Source organism: Cervus elaphus, chromosome 3 (assembly GCF_910594005.1).
Source record: "Cervus elaphus chromosome 3, mCerEla1.1, whole genome shotgun sequence".
NCBI lineage: Eukaryota > Metazoa > Chordata > Mammalia > Artiodactyla > Cervidae > Cervus > Cervus elaphus.
The window spans coordinates 42170333-42191487 of record NC_057817.1 but is presented as its reverse complement, the minus strand read 5'-3'; the positions used below and the strand labels follow the sequence as shown (position 1 = coordinate 42191487).

Sequence of the window (21155 nt, the reverse complement as noted above, 5' to 3'; positions counted from 1 at the left end):
AGGGAATCTTCCTGACCCAGGGATGGAATCTACATCTCTTACATCTCCTACCGTGGCAGGCAGACTCTTTACCACTAGCACCACCTGAAAAATCCTAGTTTAATTGGTAGTGATTTTTTACTTTTCTTAGTCATACATATAATTAATGAATGGTATATTTAACCATCGGGCTTCCTTGGTGGCTCAGATGATAAAGAATCTACCTGCAATGCAGGAGACTGGGTTCAACTCAGACACAAATGAGCGACCAACACTTTCACTTTTCACTTGACAATCAGTGGTGTGTTAGATTCAATGACTTGACTTGGATACTTTGTCTGTGCCATAGCTGTGAGGGCTGAGCACACCTGTCAAAGGTCTCCTATGTCTCCAAAGGTCATAAAGTCGATGTAGTGCTCCATGAAAGCCCACCTGTGTCATCTCCAGTATTATCGTTTAAATGTGCTGTCTGCGTCTCCATGTACTACACTGCTCATAGTTACTGGGTTTCTTGCTATAGCCAGGCCACATACTAAGCATTGTACACAGCTAGCCTCACAATTCAATGATGTCAGTGTTACTGTGTTTCAGTCAGGATTCAGGCAGGAGGCAGAAACAGTACTAGTCATTTAAACAGAGAAAATGGATTAGAAATAATTGCTAACAAGGTATGAAATTGATAACTAGTACTAAAAGGGTGGGGCCTCCCAGGTTAGCTCAGCTGGTAAAGAATCCACCTGCAATGCAGGAGACCTCAGTTTGATTCCTGGGTCAGGAAATTCCCCTGGAAAAGGGAATGGCAACCCACTCTGGTATTCTTGGGTTTTCCTGGTGGCTCAGACAGTAAAGAATCTACCTACAATGCAGGAGACCTGGGTTCGATCCCTGGGTTGGGAAGATTCCCTGGGGGAGGGCATGGCAACCCACTCCAGTACTCTTGCCTGGAGAATCCCCATGGACAGAGGAGCCTGGTGGGCTACAGTCCATGGGGTCAAAAAGAGTCAGACATGACTGAGCAACTAAGCAGAACATAGCAACTGAAAGGGCAGAAAGAGGACTCTACATACCAAGGAGGCAGCAGGAAGCAGCTACCACCCTGGGCCTGGGGGAACCAAAACAAGAGGCTGAAGTTATTAAACTTTAGAAATATAGAGGAGGAGAGCTTCAGACCTGAACCTCAGGCCTCTGCAGGGCCTGAGGGGTGCCAGGGAAGCTGACTCCGCAGGTATTAGGAAAATGGCAAAGTGAGTTTAGTTGCTGCTATAGGAAAGAACTGCCACTGCTGTGATGAAGTTCTGGGGGAAAGGACGCTCAACAGGAAGCAGAGGGGAGGAGCAAACCCCTTCTTCCTTCTCAGCCAGTTGGCAAAGCCAGAGTGTGATCTGCAAAGCTGCAGCCCCAGAGACACAGAGCAGAACATGGAAGGGTAGTTTGGAGATAGGAACAAAATAGTGAAATACCTGGAACAGAATTTTGTTTGACATATTAAAGTACTGGGACACAAAAATATTTAAAAAGTAATGAGTGCATTACCCCCAAATGACACAAATCTGAAGATACGAAGCCAAGATCAGAACCTACGTCCACCTGTGCTTGGTCACTACACAGACTTCTTTCTTTCTGTTGCCTTCCATGCGCCTGTCTCATTTGTTCATTTATACAGTCAACAACTATTTCTTAAGTGCTTGCTCTACGTCAGGCACTGTGTTTGGTTCTGGGGAAAATAGAAACAAAAAGACACAGTGCTTGTCCTCAGGGAACCGCTCTATTTCTGTGAATAGTATTTTGGTTTTCTGTGGCTTTCTCTCTCTCTCTGACTTTCTCTGTAGGCACGTCTGGTCTGCAGTTGTACAGTCCTTTCTTTTTCAATTATTTAATGTCTGGTCTTCTCTTCCTTGCTGTCTAAATCTCTTTATATCTTTTTAACCTGTCCTGGCCCCTTTATTTTCTTCTGTTATCTTCTTTTTTCTTCCTCATACTTCTCTTCGTATCAATGGCCAAAATGCAGACCCAAAGGTGGGCTCTGTTCTTTGTCTTCTTTTTCCACAAGTCTCACAATCTTTGTTCTTAAAACTTTTTAAGTGAATGAATGGAACAGTTGATGGTTCTCTATCTGAAAACACAGACAAATAAATCTAATTCAGTGGGCTTCTGAAGCCATGCTCCGCAGAGCACAGATCCCTGGCAAAAGAGGGAGGGTGGATGTGCTAAGAAGAATAAGGCCAGGTTCCTTAGAGCCGGGCCAAGCACTGAGAAATTGAGCAGAACCCAGAGAGTTTGTCAGCCCCCAGTTTCCCCCTCCCCGGCGGGGCTCGGAGAGCGGAGGGGGAGGCCGTGAACCATCCAGCAGGAGTGGCTGGGCTGGAGGCAGCGCTGCCCCATCCTTGAAAGCTGGAGGCTTGATCTCCAAAGGCAGCGAGTTCTGGATAAGGCCTCTGGCCAAAGGAATTAGGAACTGGGCGGCCAGGACAGCTGTCTCTGAGCTCTGAGAACAAGGACCTCACGCTGTGCCGCGCTGCGATGCAGGCAGGGGCTCCCGAGGAGCCCCCGTGAGACTGATTGGATGAAGCGCTCCCTGGTCATGCCTTGATGCTTCTGGGTCTGCCACCCCAGCGGCTCCCAGGAGTTGGCTTCCTGCGCTGATGGAGACCGACAAAGGCTGCTTGTACTCAGAATGTCACCCTTCAGAAAGGTGGGAGGCTGGGAACCCGGGTGGAGGAAGAGGACCGAGGGCTGGGAAAGCCTTGTTTCCTGACCTGCCTCTGCCACGCAGGCGGCTGCAGTGTTGACAAGACTGGAAATGTGTGGGAGGAAGGGAAGGGGCTGGCCCATCTCTCCTCCCTCCTCCGGAGGTTGCAAAGGTGCCTGAGGGAAGTCATGTTTCATTTCTGACAAAATTTGGTCAAGGGCCACAACAGAAATTCATTTTTGGTGGGGTCTTTCTGGAAGGGAAAAATACAAAATGTTCTAACTCATCTGCTTTAAAATTAAAAGCAGGAGCCCTGTGAGCCTTCAGTAAAAACAAGTAATTAAAAATGCACGTATAGCCGTTCCCTAGCTATTAAACTCTGAACAGGAGTGATGTGTCCAAAGGAAAAAAAAAATCCACAATTTAAATGTTTCATAACATTTTTATTTTAACTTTTAGAGACATTATATGTTTTGCTGTCTGCTGAACCAGAGTATATGGAGTACAATCTAATTAGCATCGTCCTTATAGACATCAATTATAGTAAATATCTCCAGACTTTTACTTTTCCTAATTTTCTCTTTCTCATCTCTGTTGGGGTATTACTTATGGCTGCTATGAATGTTCTCCTCTAGAAGCAGACTACAAAACCTCTTTTTTCTGTTCCATTTTTTGATTCTTACTGAAGGCATGAAACTAGAATCGCTTATTAGAATTCTGTATAAAACAAGAAGCAAGTGAGCAAGGTGATCACTGGAGTCATCAGACCCTGACTTTTAGATATAGATGCAGAGACATACATAAATGCACTTGGACATGCTTTTTTAAAAAAAAACAAAAAACAGAAATTTAGATTAATTCACTAACTACTTACAGACCTTCATCTGAATGCCAGGAACTGGGTTAGACAACAGGTCAAAAGAAATAAGTCTATCTTTCCTGGGACACACATAGTTTATAGGGGAGAGAGACGCCCATGATGGGCCCTGACAATAATCAAATGTTTTAAGTAAGTGCCAGAGAAATGCTGCTGGACTACCAACAAGCAGCCTTAGCCCAGTCTGACCTCCTGGAGAAGTCCTCCTCAGGGTGAGTCTCAAAAGATTATATTTATAGGACCTGACTGAAACTTCTCTCCCTTACCACAGGCATTTAATTGGCAGTTTTGTAATGGAATTTTCTCTCTTTTACCCCGAAACTTGTCGAAGGCTGTAGGCTTTAAATTAAAAGCATACTAATGCATTTTTAGTATAATGACAGTTTGAACTCAGGCACAAGTATCATATTTGAAGTCTAAGAGTGTAATTGGCACTTAATGAGGTAGAATGTAGTCACAGCCCCGCTAGAGAACAGTTCATGATTAAAGAGCCAGGGGCCTCATACCAAAGAAACCCACCAAATCCTTAAAAATGACATTATCAAATACTAGTTCTTTTTTCCTCCAGCCTTGTTGTTCCAATTCATTCCTTGATTCTGTGATCCACTCAATATGCAGGCAGTAAATTTCATTAAAAAATTAAATAAAAACAAAACTGAAATTAATCTAGTCATATCATATCCTCATTTTTAATTTGGCCAAAGATAACAATAGGATATTCATAGAAGAACTACAAGTAATCTATAGGTATGTTAGAAGTAAGTGATCGGTCTTATGAATAATGAAAGAAATGTTTCTCCTAAGAACAGACATGTTTCCCTTCAAAGTCATAATGACTAAGATCAAATTCAGAAAATTTAATGTTGATTTAATAATTACATTGCCAACAAAGGTCCACCTAGTCAAGGCTATGGTTTTTCCAGTGGTTATGTATGGATGTGAGAGTTGGACTGTGAAGAAAGCTGAGCACCGAAAAATTGATGCTTTTGAACTGTAATGTTGGAGAAGACTCTTGAGAGTCCCTTGGACTGCAAGGAGATCCAACCAGTCCATCCTAAAGGAGATCAGTCCTGGGTGTTCATTGGAAGGACTGATGCTGAAGCTGAAACTCCAATCCTTTGGCCACCTCATGCAAACAGTTGACTTATTGGAAAACACCTTGATGCTGGGAGGGATTGGGGGCAGGAGGAGAAGGGGACAACAGAGGATGAGATGGCTGGATGGCATCACCGACTCGATGGACATGAGTTTGAGTAAACTCCGGGAGTTGGTGATGAACAGGGAGGCCTAGCGTGCTGCGATTCATGGGGTCGTAAAGAATCAGACGCGACTGAACTGAGCTGAACTGAATAGTGAAAGCTATGGTTTTTCCAGTAGTCATGCACGGATGTGGGAGTTGGACCATAAAGAAGGCTGAGCACTGAAGAACTGATACTTTCAAATTGTGGTGATGGAGAAGACTCTTGAGAGTCCTTTGGACAGCAAAGATATCAAACCAATTAACCTTAGAGTAAATCAACCCTGAATATTCACTGTAAGGACTGATGCTCAAGCTGAAGCTCCAATACTTCGGCCACCTGACATGAAGAGCCGACTCGTTGGAAAAGACCCTGATGTTGGGAAAGGTTGAGGGCCGGAAGTGAAAGGGATGACACAGAATGAGATGGTTCAATGGCATCACCATCTCAGTGGACGTGAGTTTGAGCAAACTCCAGGAGATAGTGAAGGAAAGGGAAGCCTGGCGTGCTGCAGGTCATGGGGTTGCAAAAAGTTGGACACAACTTAGTGACTGAACAACAACAATACTATCATCTGAAATGTAATCTGCTTAATTTTGCCAGTAACCCCAGTAATATTTTGTAAAACATTCCCCCCTGCTAGTGTAACACATTGCATTAAGATGTCATGTCTCTTTAGTGTCCTTTTATCTGGAAAGTTTCCTTAGTTTTTGTCTTTCATGACATCGATATTTTTGAGGAGTGTATTTCATTTGTTTTGAAGGATGTCCCTCAATTTGGTTTGTTTTTTCTAAATGAGATTCAAGTTACCATTTTTGGCAGAAATTAGTTTTGTGTGTTTTCTTGAGGGTGTCATCTCTCTTCGTGTAACACTGTGGGCCCTGGAGGCCCCTGAGATTTGGTCTGAAGTCCTGCCTCTGCCATGTCTTGGCTCTGTCATCTTGGCTAGGGTACTTACTTCAGCCCAGCATCTGTAGCCTCAGAATATAAACCTGAGTTGGCCAAAAAGTTGGGTTGGCCAAATAGTTTGCTTGGGGTAAGATGGTATAGAAAAGCCAGAACAACCTTTTGGCCAACTCAATACTATGTCTCTCGAAAGGCTGTAGTAAAGATTAAGAGATTTAATGAATTAAAGGAACCTAAAACAACTCCTGGGCTTCCCAGGTGGCTCAGTGGTAAAGATATTTTCTATATTGCTATCTTTATTATTCAAAATGTTTCATAATAAAATAGAAAACTAATGGAAAAGACCCACCATTCTATTTGAATGTAAGACTGTTCTTCTAATACCAGAGACCTGTCCATATATTTCACTCAGCTTAACTGCTGTGGTGATGTGAGAAACACTGTTACTTGTACGTGTTTGGCTTGGCAGTGGGTTTATTTATGCCTGGACCATCTCTTCTCTCCCATTGGATATAAACTCTCATAAATCAGGAAGAGGAACTGTTCTACACACAGTGGACTCCTTTAGAGCATTTCTTTCTTTTTTTCTTCTTTTTTTTTTTTTTGTCCCCAGAATTAGCAGCTTCTTGCACACAGTTGGAGTTCAAAACTTCTTTGGATGAGTGAGCTCAAGCTGACTTTCACTGAGCTCTACAACAGGGGGTTCACAGTGAGGGCTGCCCTCAGGGAGCTCACAGACTAGAGTAGGGATTGTCAGAGGCACCTAACTGGGCTGGACAAGAGGATGACCTAGAACAGAAGGTGCACAGCCCAGGTGATTAATTCTGACCAGAATGGTGGGGCGGAGGGGGTGGGGCAATCCCATGGTTAAATTCCCCATGTATCGGTGTTCCTCTTTGGGCTTAAGAGATCGCTTGCCCTAGAGACTTGATTAAAATATGCATCTCTTACCTGGCAGGAGTTACTCATCAAGCCATCATCTTCCATCATCACACTGGAAAGCTGACTTTACCAGACTGGCTCCAAGATTCAGCTAGACCGAGACAAGTCATACTGGGAGTGTCAAAAATTGGCTGCTGAGACAAAGGAAAAGTGGATGTTCAAATAGAAGCTGAAAGGTACACTTACCAAGAAGAGTTTGGGAGGTCCTGACTACTGAAAGGCACGGGGGTGGCCACTAGTAGGTGCCATGAGGGAAAGGAATAAGGAATGAGGTAGATAAGAAAGTGGGACAAGGTCACAGGTTTAGTGTGCAGGGTGAGGAAGATAAGCATTAGCTATTTATCCATCAGAGCTTATGCAGCCTCATCCTGTGATCTTTGTATAAAGACTCAATAGTTTATAACACAGTAAACACTCAGTAAATGCCCCCACACTGCCTGGAAAACATGCCGGTGATAGTTACGACAACGTTGCCCCAAGGAAGCCTCTTGGTTTCTGCTTTACTCCTGGTGATGGAGACAGCTGTCTCCAAGTTGGCCCTGGAACCTGCCTGTGCCGCCTGAGGCTATTTGGGCTCAGATTGAATGCTCTGATGCGCTGCTACTTGTTAACAGTTTTCTTTGATGTGGTCTGCTTTGGCTGTCTTGTTCACCTGGTGGGGAAAAACAGCTTTGCTGAGGATGAGCTAGAGGGGAATTATAATACTGCTTGTACTTCATAGAATGTCAAGCTTACTGTGAACCCTTCCTTCTCTTGTTTTCTCTTACTCTTCAAGACTTGGAGAGTGGTGTCACCTTTTCAAGGAAGTTTTTGCTTTACCTCTTTTGTTCTTACTGGGTGGGTGAGCAGGAGCTCCCCACAAACCTTCTTCGTATTCTTATCCTCCCACTTACAACACTGTATAGTGTTTATCTGTTTGTCTGGTTCATTGACAGTCTTCCTGGTGGCTCAGTGGTAAAGAATCTGCTTGCCAGTGCAGGAGATGTGGTTCGGTCACTGGGTCGGGAAGATAGCCTGGAGAAGGAAATGGCAACCCACTCCAGTATTCTAAACACACACATCAGTATTCTTGCCTGGAGAATTCCATGGACAGAAGAGACTGACAGGCTACAGTCCATGGTGTGGCTAAAGAGTCGGACACGACTCAGTGGCTAAAGAACAGTACATGGCACAGTGCTCATAGAATTTGTTCAGTGGAATCAAGCTGATAATGAGCTGGAGGCTCCTGTTCTCGATTTGCTATACTCAGGCCCACTGATTTTATCTTTTTTGTTTGTTTTGCTTTGCTGTGTTGAATACATAATAATGTTTTAGGAATTCCTTGTCAATGTGTGTTAGTCACTCAGTCATGTCTGACTCTTTGCGATCCTATGGGTTTTCTAGTAGTCATGTATGGATGTGAGAGTTTGACCATAAAGAAGGCTGAGCACTGAAGAATTGATGCATTTGAACCGTGGTGTTGGAGAAGACTCTTGAGATTCCCTTGGACTGAAAGGAGATCCAACCAGTCCATCCTAAAGGAAATCAGTCCTGAATATCCATTGTAAAGACTGATGCTGAAGCTGCAGCTACAGTACTTTGGCCACCTGATTCGAAGAGCTGACTCATTAGACAAGACCCTGATGCTGGGAAAGATTGAAGGAAAGAGGAGAAAGGGACGACAGAGGACAAGATGGTTGGATGGCATCACCGTGTCAATGGACGTGAGTTTGAGCAAGTTCCAGGCAAAGGTGAAGGACAGAGAAGCCTGGTGTTCGGCAGTCCAGGGGGTCACAAAGAGTGGGACACAACTGAGTAACTGAACAACGTGGACTGTAGCCCACCAGGCTCCTCTGTCCGTGGGATTCTCCAAGTAAGAATTCTGGAGTGGGTTGCCATTTCCCCCTCTAGTGGATCTTCCCAACCCATGGATCAAACCCACGTCTCTTATGTCTCCTGCATGGGCAGGCAAGTTCTTTACCACTAACACCACCTGGGAAGCCATGTCAGTGTGTATAACCTATCAAATTCTTTTTAGCTGCTACAAAGCAATCCACGGATTGTGGGTAAAGACTCGGCTTGGCTTAAATAAGAAAAGAACATACGAAAGGATATTGGCCAGTTCACAACATTTGTGGGAGGCCAGCAGGGTGGAGCCTGAAGCCACGCAACCAGGAATGCCCACTTACACTATATGTGAGACTTTGGAGGGGGAGATCCTATAGTGGAGACCCTATTGCCTCTATTTCCCAGGCAAATGGTGCTCCGGGCTGCACTCTCAGAGCTCCTCCAATGCTGTGTGAAGGACCCAGAAACCTCCACCCCACACTTGATGCAAAATTGCTTTCCCCACAACGTTCACCTCCTCTATCACCATCACAGTCAATTTTCCATCCTCAAGGGGACAGAGCAATAGAGTGATCTTTAAGAGACAATCAAATTTTGGGTTGCCAAAATGAGCCATGAAAGTGTAATGGTATATGCTAACATTCATCATTAAATAGAAAAATAGATCTTATACACAGTAGCCACAAAAACTGTGAAATACATAGGAACAAACCACGAGATTTAATTAGATCTTGGCTCTGGTATCCAGGTCCCCTATGGAGGCAGGGGGCATAGAGTCATTGACTGCAGATTTCGTCCTCCTTCGTTATTGTGCCAGGAAAGGTGAAGTGTAATTTCACTTTAGCACCTCTCATAGGCACTAAAATTTATTGACAGAATCATAATTAAAGTGACAGGTGTGCTCTTGAATTAATTAAGTGCTCACTTTTATGAAGGGTATACTGCAACATGGAGCTTATTTGACTGTCTATTCATGCTAAGCTACCCTCCACTAACCTCTACCCCATTTAAACATACATACGGAAGGTAAGGAGGAGAGAGAACTGGCCTGTGGCTCTTCCAGTGTGACAGCATGAATAAAATCTGTTTTAAGAAGCATTTTTGATGATTTCCTATCATCATGTTACATTTACATTGGTCATATTTTCTGAGCCATAACTCAGACACATACTTTGAAAAATTTGCAGAATTTTCTCTTGGTTTCATGGGTCCTCCCCTCCCATGGTCCTGAGTTCAGTAATGTGCTAAGGATTATTTGTAATAAATGTATTTTGCTGTGATATACATAGCTTTGAGTCATGTTCACTTAAAAAAAAAGTCTGCTCCAGATTGGGTGTGGAACTTGGGCAAGTCATTTGGAATCTTCTAGTCTCTTGGAAACCAAGAAAATTACACATACCTGGCAGAAAATGAGAGTTAAGTGAGGTAACATGTATGAGAACATTTTAGGGAAGAATGAACTAGGCTGTCAAAATGCTAATGATCTCTCCTTGGGTTGAGCTCCTAGGGGTCTGGAGAATCATCTTGTTATTATTGTATTTGGATGTCTCCCCACTGCCTGGCCCAGTGCCCAGTATAGAGACATAGCTGAGTAGTTGCCGCCACAGAAGCAGCAGCAGACATTTATCAAACACTTATTTTCGTATGTGACACGGGACTTGATATAGGCACTCTCACTTTAGACCTCAAAAATTCTGTTATATATTATTATAATCTGCATTTTATAGACAGAAAAATGGTGATTTAATTATTAAATCAGAATTCTAAACACCCATAGGATCTCTCCCTGCAATCTTCTCCAAAGAGTGTTTTTCTTCCTACTGATGCCTAAAGCAATATAATTAGAGATTGCTTTGTTCGACATGAAGTTTGTGGCCTCTTAGGGGCTTCCCTGGTGGCTCAGATGGTAAAGAATCTGCCTGTAATGCAGGAGACCCTGGTTCGATTCTCAGGCTGGGAAGATTTCCTGGAAAAGGGAATGGCTACCCACTCCAGTATTGTCTGAAGAATCCCATGGACAGAAGACCCTGGTGGGCCACAGTCCATGGCGTCATTGCAAAGAGTCTGACAGGACTGAGCAACTAACATTTTCACTTGGTTGCCTCTAAAAATGCAAACACTTTGGGACTGCACCTCCCCAAGAGAAGTCAGCTTCTCAGGTCTTCTGGGACCAGGTTTGATAAGCAGGATGGAGATAATGAGAGGAATTGGTGGGGGGTTGATGGGTAAAGACATGGATTGTCCTCAGAGCTCCTTAATCAAATATCCAGGCCCACTAACAGAAACAAGATGGGGGAGCAGGAGGATGGCTAGAAAGCAGACCGAGGGACTTCCCTGGTGGTCCAGGGGCTGAGACTCCATGCTCTCAATGAAGGGACCTGGGTTCCATCCTGGGTGAGGGAATTGGATCCCCATGCAGCAACACACAGTTCACATGACGAGACTAAAGATCCTACCTGTAGTAACTAAGACCCAGCGCAGCCAAATAAATAAATCAAAATATTTTTAAAAATTGTAAATGGCTTCTTTCTTAAAAAAAAAAAAAAGAGCAGACTGAGCTGGGCAGAGGCCAGACGTTGAGATGCCATGTGGAACAGAGATAAGAAGCTAAAGGCACCAGGCTAGAGAAACACAGACAGCTGCAGCGCTAGCATATAAACGTAACGCATGCGCACAGCCGCACACCTGTCTGGGAGGCACGGGCCCGGGAGAGCAGCCCATCCATCAGTCTGCAGTCCAGGGACCTCATTCTTTCAATTTGTTAGGGACCTATACCCTTTTTTCCTCCTCCCAGCAAAGTACTTTCCTCTCCTCCCATTCCTACTGCCCCTCTATCACCGGTCATGTAGTCAGCCTGAAAATAGGTTTGAGGTGGTAGGCCAAGTCCTCCATATTATTATTGTTTTATTTGCTCATGCACTCAACCACCTACAGGCCGCTGATCTGCCTAATGAGGGAAGCACAGTTAAAACAAGTTCCTGCATGAATAGCAGTGAAGAGCAGGTTCACCTTGCTCAATACATTGCTCACCAGACCAGTTAGATAGGAGGAGGCCCTCTCTGGCACAATGTTCCCATGTAAAAGGCCTCCATTTCCTTTCAAGTTTACACATTCAAATCCAAAGACACCACTATCTGGTCTGCAAGAAGGGAACACTTGTCATACACTTTAAAATGAGAAACTACATCCTGGATACGAATAAAATAAGAAAAATTGAAATTAGGAAAGCAAGGAGATGGTCCATTTGTTTACTCTTTCTTTCTTTGACTGCCCCGGGCCTTCCTTGCTGCATGCAGGCTTTCTCTAGCTGTGGTGAGTGGGGGCTACTCTTCAGTTGCAGTGTGTGAGTTTCTCATTGTTGTGGCTTCTCTTGTTGTGTAGCACAGGCTCTAGGGGACTCGGGCTTCGGTAGTAGTGGCACACAGGCTTAGTTGCTCTATAGCATGTGGGATCTTCCCGGACTGGGTATCGAACCCGTGTCCCCTGCATTGCCAGGCAGGTTCTTAAGCACTGGACCACCAAGGAAGACCTGGTTACTATTTCTATCACTGGATTTTTAGCATCTCTTCTGTTTTGCAAGTTCTGCAATTGTTTTACTATTTTTCTTTTCCTACCTATGCTGTCAGGTCATTTTCACACCCCACCTGGTCTAGCTAGGTCCAGTTGTTGATTAGAACATACGTATTTTACTAACTTTTTAATACTCCCTGAATGTTTCTGAGAGGTGGAGCTTTCCAGGGGCCTTTGGGCTCTCACTCCAGGGACAATCTGGAGTCTCTCTGAGTCTCCCTTCCCACCCTCTCTTCCTGTAGCCCTACTGGTCTTCCTCCTCCAGAGTCCAGAGCCTAAGTGTGGGTGAGAAAGTGATTTAATTTTGATTTTAGTGCTTACTTTGCCCGTTGAATAATTTCACAATGCTCAAAAGCAGAAGTTCTGTCCAATGTTTAGAAGCCATTACATCACTCTTCTAGGGCTTCCCTTGTGGCTCAGCTGGTAAAGAATCCACCTGCAATGCAGGAGACCTGGGTTCAATCCCTGGGTTGGGAAGATCCCCTGGAGAAGGGAACGGCCACTACTCCAGTGTTCTGGCCTGGAGAATTCCATGGGCTGTAGAGTCCATGCGGTCGCAAAGAGTCGGACACGACTGAGCAACTTTCACTTTCACACCAGTCTTCCAGAAGAAATAATATGAATAAGTTAACTAGCAACAGTTGTTGCTAAACTGAGTGTGGGTACAAATATGCTCTCTGGAAGGCAGTTCAGGTGCCCTAGAGAAGGAAGGATGGTGGGGCTACGGGAAAGAAATGACTGGGAAAGGACGTCAGGATCCCAGGCTGTCTATGAGAGTTAAGAGTGAGACAGCCTGACAACCCTGCAAAATTTCATATCTCAGAAAGATCTGAGGAGTATTAAATACTCAGCACCAAAGAATTTATCCTTTCTAACTTTGGTGCTGGAGAAGACTCCTGAGAGTCCCTTGGACAGCAAGGAGATCAAACTCAATCCTGAAGAAAATCAACCCTGAATATTCATTGGAAGGATTGAGGCTGAAGCTAAAGCTCCAATACTTTGGTCACCTGATGTGAAGCGCCGACACATTGGAAAAGGCCCTGATGCTAGGAAAGATTAAGGGCAAGAGGAAAAGGGGGCGGCAGAAGACAAAGTGGTTACATAGCATCGCCAACTCAATCGACATGAATTTGAGCAAACTCCAGGAGAAAGAGAAGCACAGGGAAGCCTGGCGTGCTGCAGTCCATGGGGTCGCAAAGAGTCAGACACAACTTCATGACTGAATAACAAAAATAGCAAGCTAAATACCTGTATTCTGATTCGCTGCTGAGAACATGGCTGGAAAAGGTGGGACAGATGGAAATGGCCTGGGGCCCTCTGTGGGAGAAGATAAATAATAAAATATTCTTTTAAAAATGAATATTTATGGACTTTAAAAGTAAGAGATGTTAAAAGTTAAATAACAGCAGTAAGAAACAAAATGTAATTATAAATTGGACAGTGAATTTAGCCAAAGTATGTGAGGTTTCTCAGAGAGGCTCTTTGTATGAAAAAGTGAAATTCCAAGACAGCATTTCAACAAGTGTAGTGTATTGTAACTGTCCACATTTAACATATGAAAACCTACACGGGATGAATAGCTGCACAAAAGAAGGTAAAGAGGAAACAGAGTGATCTCCAGGATACAAATGAAATCACTTCTCCTACAGAGAACCAGGAGAATCTCAACTTGAATTAGAAAGAGCAGTCAACAAATGTCAACAATGGGATGACACAGACTTTGGAGTTACCTCACAGGATTTGTAAACAGCCGTCACAGAAATACTTTAACAAGCAATTGTGAATATACCTGAAACAATTTTTTAAAAATCTTTTGGCCTCGCCACATGGTATATGGGGAATCTTATATCCTAGACCAGGAATAAAACTCACTGCTTCTATTGTGAAAATTGTTCAGTCATGGCCTACTCTTTGCGACCCCATGGACTATACAGTTCATGGAATTCTCCAGTCCAGAATACTGGAGTAGGTAGCCATTCCCTTCTCCAGGGGATCTTCCCAACCCAGGGACTGAGTCCAGGTCTCCCGCATTTCAGGCAGATTCTTTACGAGCTGAGCCACCAGGGAAGTCCAAGAATACTGGAGTGGGTAGCCTATCCCTTCTTCAGCGGATCTTCCCTACCCAGGAATTGAACCTGGGTCTCCTGCATTGTAGGTGGATTCTTTACCAGCTGAACTACCAGGGAAGCCCAAGCTATTAAAGAATTCCTATTAGGGCTGGAGCAACCAAAGGGTGGCCACAATCAAATTTATGTATCATTATTGTTCTGAAAGTGCCAGCCAAGGCATAAAGAACAACAACAACAAAAAAAAAAAATAGGAGATACAAATTTTCCAGTACAAATACAGGAAAAGAAGAAAAGGAAATTGGCAAAATAGTCCATATTTTATACAAATAAACTTACAATATTTACTTGTATAACAAAAAAACCAAACTTTATTCAATTGAAATTATTACAGAAAAATTTATTATACTTTCAATATGTATACATGATAATAGAATATATATTAAAAGAAAGTAAACTGCAGTCAGTAACAATGAAAATATTGAGGAAAAAACCTAAAGTATACTTAAGAAGGGGCTCTCCTGATGGCTCAGTGGGTAAAGAATTTGTCTGCAATGCAGGAGACAGGAGACACAGGAGACATGGGTTTGATCCCCGGGTTGGGAAGATCCTCTGGAGGAGGAAATGAATACCCACTCCAGTATCCTTGCCTGGAAAATTTCATGGACAGAGGAGGCTGGCGGGCTACATTCCATGGGGTCTCAAAGAGTCAGACACGACTGAGCACAAGCCACAATGTAATAAAAGTATGCTTAAGAAGGGGATAGTTGCCCTTTGGTCAAAATTAATTGATATGAAAATTTAATTGTGAAATTGCTAAGCTCAGGAAGATATAGCAATTTGTCTTTTTTGAAACCATTTTAGGGTCCTCTGGTCAAAGAAAATCTACAGAGGCGCTGTAGAAGACATTCTCAAATCCCTGGTTCTCTCAGTTAAGGGGTGGAAAGAAATTGGTTGATGGTAAGTTACAGTAAAACATACCCTTCCACCTTTTGGTTGCCAGGTAGTTCAGATTCTGGATTTTGTGTCTCCAATACCAACCTTCTTGGTATGTTTATAAATACTAACTAGTAAAAAAGTAAAAAGTAAAGAAAAAAGAAATGGCAGTAAACACATAATATTTAGAAGTGAAGAGGTAAAGTATCAAGTTAAGCAGCTGAAAGAGTTCATTGTGATTTCTTTGAAAATAAAGCAGCTGGGAAAAAAATATAGTTAATAAGAACACTATAGAGGTCAAACAAAACACATTTAACAGAAGCAAGAGACCTTAAAAGAAAGATGTATTATTTGTAATACATCTTTGCCATCTTGAGACCTTCACATGAGGACTTCTACCGAGACCTGTAGGTGCTGTTCTACGCGAGCGAGCAGGAGATGCAGAACTCTGAGCTCCCAGGACTCCGGGCCCTATCCCTACATCAACCAGAGCAACAACCTTTTCATCTAGTTTACCTTGTGGACTGCCATGTAAGATGATATTTGAAGAGTCTTATACTACCATAACAAATTAATGTTTGAAAATTACTAGCCCAGAAATGTGGCACTGGAGAACACTTCCAAAGCAAATACACAAGCCCATAAACCACCCAGCTTTTATTGCTGCTTTCTGGAGGGCAGCTTTCGGTTGACTGGGGATATCAGTGAGGAGAAAACACGGTTAGCTTCAGCAGATGGGCAGGAATAGTCACAGAATGTGGGGCTCTGGTGAAACAATATACTGGCCCTCAGAATGGTCACCTAACGTGTTTGGAACTCCGGCTGCAGCAATAAAGGAGTGTGATCGTTTCGGTCCTGGAATGAACATTTGAAAAATGAAGGATGTATACACAAAAAAAGATCAAGTATCCACTGCATCCAGGTGGAAAAACTCATAAATGTAAGGGAAATTGTGGGGAAAAAGGATGATCTTTGAAATCCCAAATCCAAGGGCACTGAGATATATCTCTATCCAAGGTATAAAATTTTTTTAATATGGTCAAAAGTATAAAAGGTCAATATATACATGGAAATTAAACCAGGGATGAATGGAAAGAGCACATTTCAAACTTTAGTGAGGGGATTGGAAGTTTCCTGAGATAGTCCCAATTTCAGGCAGTTTACTCTTTTTTAATATGATTTGATTTTTATGAAACTTTTTAATATAAATAAACACAAATTTAGGGGGAAATACTTTTATCAGGCTAAAGGTTTGGGATTTGGGGAAAATGTGGTTCTTTGATTTGCTTCTTCTAAGGACCATAGTAGTCAGAACCCAAATCAACAGGAAAGCCATTAAAATGTTATGTTATAAATGTTGATCCTTTTACTACTAATGAGATGGGTAGGCTGACACTAGCAGTTTGAGTTGGAAAGTAAAGTGAAATAGCAAGCAAAACTGCTAAGAAGAAACGGTCGATACAAAAGAAAGGTTTATGTGAAGGTGGTCAAAATGTACAAACTTCCAGTTTTATAAGACATATATGTATATGTATATATATAATATAAGTTCTGGGGGTGTAATATACAGCATGGTGACTATAGTTAACAATAGTCTGTAGTATATTTGAAAAGTTGCTCAGAGAGTAGATCTTAAAAGTTCTCATCACAAGAAAACCTTATAATCATGTGAGGTGAATTATGTTAACCAAACTCATTGTGGTAACCACTTTGTAATAAATATAAATATCAAATCATTATGTTATACACTTGAAACATACAATGTTATACATCAATTATATCTCAATAGAACCGAATTTTTTCGAAAGATAAAACACATACTCATCATTCATTAAATATACATATACGTTGCTGCTATACAATTTTTGAAAGGATTTTCAAAAATTATTTTAGTTTGAGTTATTTGCAGAATAAAATATTGGGAGAAAGATATATGAAATATCTGGGACAAAGAATAAACTCTATAGTCAGTTCTGTTGTAGAAATGCAGAAAGTCCAAGCGCTTGCCTCTAAAAATCTCCTCTTTGAGATAAATGTTGTGGTAACTTCAGATTCTTTACATGAACTGTGAACCTGCACCAGAACTCTGAAATTCCAAGAAGCATCACATATTAGTCCAGTTCAAAGATCCTGTTATTGTGAGAACTGATTATTACTTTTTAAGGAAGTATATAGAATCACGTTTCTGTGATAAGTGTATTTTTTTAAAATTTTAGTCCTGAAATGCTATTTGGATTCCTAATGCCTAAAGAACATAATTTTTCAATAGTAAAAACTATAGTGCTATAAACTCTCTTAAGATTTTTAAACTCTATTAAATGGTTAAAGAAGAAATAACATGATTATTTCAATAAATAATTTAACCAAATCTTACAAATATTCTAAATCAAAACCGTAATGATAGGATTTTGTATATCTAATCTTCCTTAACATATTTAAGAAATCTCTGTGTCAAACCAACAACTGACATCATGATTAATGGTGAAACTCTATAAGCATTCCTAATTGTGCAAAAGTGATTTACCATAATTACTATTACTTTATTGTATTCTATAACTAAGAACAGTTAGACATGAGAAATAATGGGAAATATCAAAATATACCAAGAACCTACTATGTGTCAAGTATTCCATTAAGATGTTTTTATGATTATTCATTTAATCTTCACAATTTTATAAGATGCTATTGCAACACCAAATTGCTGTTGAAAAAGGAAACTGAGGCTAAGAAAATTTAATTCAGAGATGTAGTAACATATCCAAGAATGGCAAATTGAAATTATAATGGAGTAATCACAGTTCAGACACACAAAAATGGAGTAGGGTGGCTACTGAGGATCTGGTCTGAGGCGTGTCCCTGCACCGCTGAGAACTTGAACTTTCTTTGAACTGTACCAGACCCAAGGACACCACCAGGCAGATTCAGAACAACACCTGCCGGCTGCAACTTTATGGTCTCAAGGTCTCCCCTTGTAACTATGCAACCACTGCAAACCCCAGCCAGTCCTTGCTGTCCAGGCACCGTCACTGCTTGCCAGCTCCAATTATAATTCTTGACAAACAACTTACGTAACTGACTGGCCTTGCAGCTTTTTGCCTTTATAAGTTTCCTCCATTTTGGAGGCTGGCGGAACACAATTCAAGTGCTTATTGAATCTGTGACTCCCAAGCTGCAGTCCTAACAAACCCCAAATAGACACTTTCCTCTTTTAATCAGGTCTCCATTTATGAAATTTCGATTAACACCAATAATAGTAGAGCCGGGATTCAAACCCAGGCACTCTGACTCCAACTCGAAATTATTGCACTCTTAATTTTTAATTGACAAAAGTGTATTGGATGTCTATCACATATCAGACTTATGGGCACTAAAGATATAGCAGCACATAAAAGACAAAAACCCTTGCCCTCGTGGAACTTACAATATAGAAATAAAACCAGTAAAGATTGATTTTGGAAAGAAAGGCAAAATTATGATTTGATGTGAATAACCGTATACACAGAAAATCACAAATTTCAAATGCAAATTATGAGAAACAAGAACTCTCAGCCATTGAATAATTTCTAATTAATATACAAATCAAATTTTTTATATTCAAGCAATAATAAACTGGAAAATTATAGAATACTAATTTTTATTTAGGATAGCAAGAATGATCAAATATTCATGTAAAAATTTCCAAGAAGATGCAGAGGGCTTGCTTACATACTTAAAACACTTTAAACCAATGAGGCTTATAAAAGAATGAAAATGTTATCTATATTTCATGTTTATTTTTTCTAAATTTAGATTGAAGTATAATTTAGTACCAATAAAAATACTAATGGTGAACTTTTTGTTACATGTCAAGAGTATGTAAAACCTCACCTGAAAATGCACAAATTGCAGAGGCATTCTGAAAAATAAGAAAGATGAGAGGATGTTAGCTCCACTACATTGCACATATATCATAAAGCTATATAGTAAACCACTGCAGAACTGGTAAAGAAATAATAAAGAGATCATTGCAGCATAATCAAAAGTTGAGAAAAAACCTACAAAAGAAAATTTAATGTTGATAAAGGTGACAATCACATGAATAGAAAAAAATAGATTCATCAAAAATCTTGTTGGGACAACTAAAAATTTGCTACATAATGGATTACCCTAAAACTCATGGCTAAAACAAGACTACTGTTTATATCTTGTGATTTGGGGGGCAGGAATTTGGGTAGGATCTGGCTAGGTGATTATTTTGCTCTAACATGGTGTTGACTATGTCACTTAGTGATATTCAGCTATAGCTGAGTCAGTCTAGAATGTCTGAGAGAGCATCACTCATATGCCTGGAACTTTGGCAGAAACAGCTAGAAGACTGGGTTCTTCTTGGTTCCCCACTCTCTTCCCAGCTAGCCCCAGAGCCCCTCCATACAACTTCTCCCACAGGCATGGCGCTATCCTCTGACATGGCAACTTAGAGCTCCAAGAAACTAAGGTGGAAGCTATCACTGCTGTCCAATATTAAGCCCAGAACTGGCAAGCATTACCTCTGCTGTTCTCAACTGGCCATGCCAATCACTAAGACAGATCAGATTCATGGACAGGGGAAGTAGAATCCACCTCTCATTGGGAATGTGGTCCACAAATTTATGAATTTATCAATGTCTTTAATCTTCTACTCTAGGTAGCTGGAAGCAACAACAAGAACAAAAATCTGTATCGGGGATGACAGAATATGAGATGGTTGGATGGGCATTACCAAACTCGATGGAGTTTGAGCAAGCTCTGGGAGTTGGTGATGGACAGGGAAGACTGGCGTGCTGCAGTCCATCAGATCACAAACAGTTGGACACAACTGAGTGACTGAACTGAACTGACTGAACCTTCACTCCTTACATCAAAATAAATTCAGAGAAACCAAAGATTTAACTGTAAAAAAGTAAACCAATTATTAAAAGAAAATTGATTAAAATTTAATAGTAATTTATTGGAAAGGGTCTTTTATAGCACTAAATGATACCAAAATGTTTGCTAAATTTGACTTTTTATGCAATTCTTAAATTTCTGGACAACAAAGAAAGAAAACCACCAGAAAATTCAAAAGACAAAAGATGGATTTTTGCTTCTGTCTGTGAAGGAGCAGATGGTACTTCACTATCACTACTAAAATAAACAATTGTCTTCAGACACTGGACAATAGGCAGTTTAGAACTGGAATTCCTGGGAGAAGGAAAGCAAATTAAATGAGCCCTACAATTCTCCCAGCTTCCTACTTGGCACCCTTTCAGGATTGTGGAAAAGAGTGAGGTCGCCCAGATAGAGCTAGGTCTTTGTTGTTGAAGAGTCAGAGACTGGAATTTAAGGAATTGGTAGGACAGAGTACTATAGATGAAAAATTATCTATAGAGCTAGATCTCCATAAATCTTCAGAGATGTCCCTTGAGTCCTTGACTGAACTCTTAAGTTATGCATATGCAGGGTAAGATTCCACAGGAAAGGCAAAACCCAAATGCTGCTAGAGCTGCCAGATTTAACAAATATAAACATAGGATGCACAGTTATATTTTAATTTTAGGTGAACAACAAATAAGTGTTGAGTATCAATGTGTACTTACTATATTTTATCTGGCAACTCTAATTACTGGAGAATAAACTGCTTCCCAGATGGTGCAGTGGTAAAGAACCCACCTGCCAATGCAGGAGATGCAAGAGACTCAGGCTCGATCCCTGGATCAGGAAGATCCCCTGGAGCAGGAAGTGGCCACCTGCTCCAGTATTCTTGCCTGGAAAACTCCATGGACAGAGGAGGCTGGTGGGCTCTAAGTCCATGGGGCTGCAAAGAGTAGGACACAATTGAGCAACTCAACACACACACACACAAACTGAACAATTACCAGAGCTTGCCCTTGGCTGGGAAATGTTCAAGTTCCAATTAACTGAGATGGAGAGGCAGAGTGGACACTGGGAGAACTCAGTCAAGACTTCAAAATATCTACTTTTTAAGGACTAAACTAGATTTAGCGTATAGGTCAACCCAGATCCATGCTGACAAAGCTTACAGAGACTAGATGAGATTAGTAAATGTAGATAGAAAGGGATAGTAATGTAGATAGTAGTAAATGGGTAGTAAATGTAGATAGAAAAGA

At 41.5% G+C, this 21155-nt stretch overlaps 2 long non-coding RNA genes across 3 annotated transcripts in view; one reads left to right on the top strand and one right to left on the bottom strand.

Annotated features, from left to right (window-relative positions):
* LOC122683537 overlaps positions 1-19756 on the top strand; it is a 63590-nt gene extending 43834 nt beyond the window's left edge. Inside the window, exons 1-4 of one of the 2 annotated variants that reach the window (XR_006337771.1) lie at positions 2237-2671; positions 6648-6807; positions 14959-15054; positions 19694-19756. This is a non-coding gene — a long non-coding RNA (uncharacterized LOC122683537). Of the gene's footprint in view, positions 1-2236; positions 2672-6647; positions 6808-14958; positions 15055-19693 lie in introns of those variants that run through there. The other variant, XR_006337773.1, reaches the window with a different exon arrangement.
* Positions 1217-20745, bottom strand: LOC122683546. Its single transcript, XR_006337776.1, has 5 exons — positions 20698-20745; positions 18898-18925; positions 13277-13345; positions 6641-6762; positions 1217-2092 (listed from the first exon to the last, which is right to left on the bottom strand). It is a non-coding gene; the product is annotated as an uncharacterized LOC122683546 (long non-coding RNA).
* Between the last annotated feature and the right edge of the window lie 410 nt (positions 20746-21155).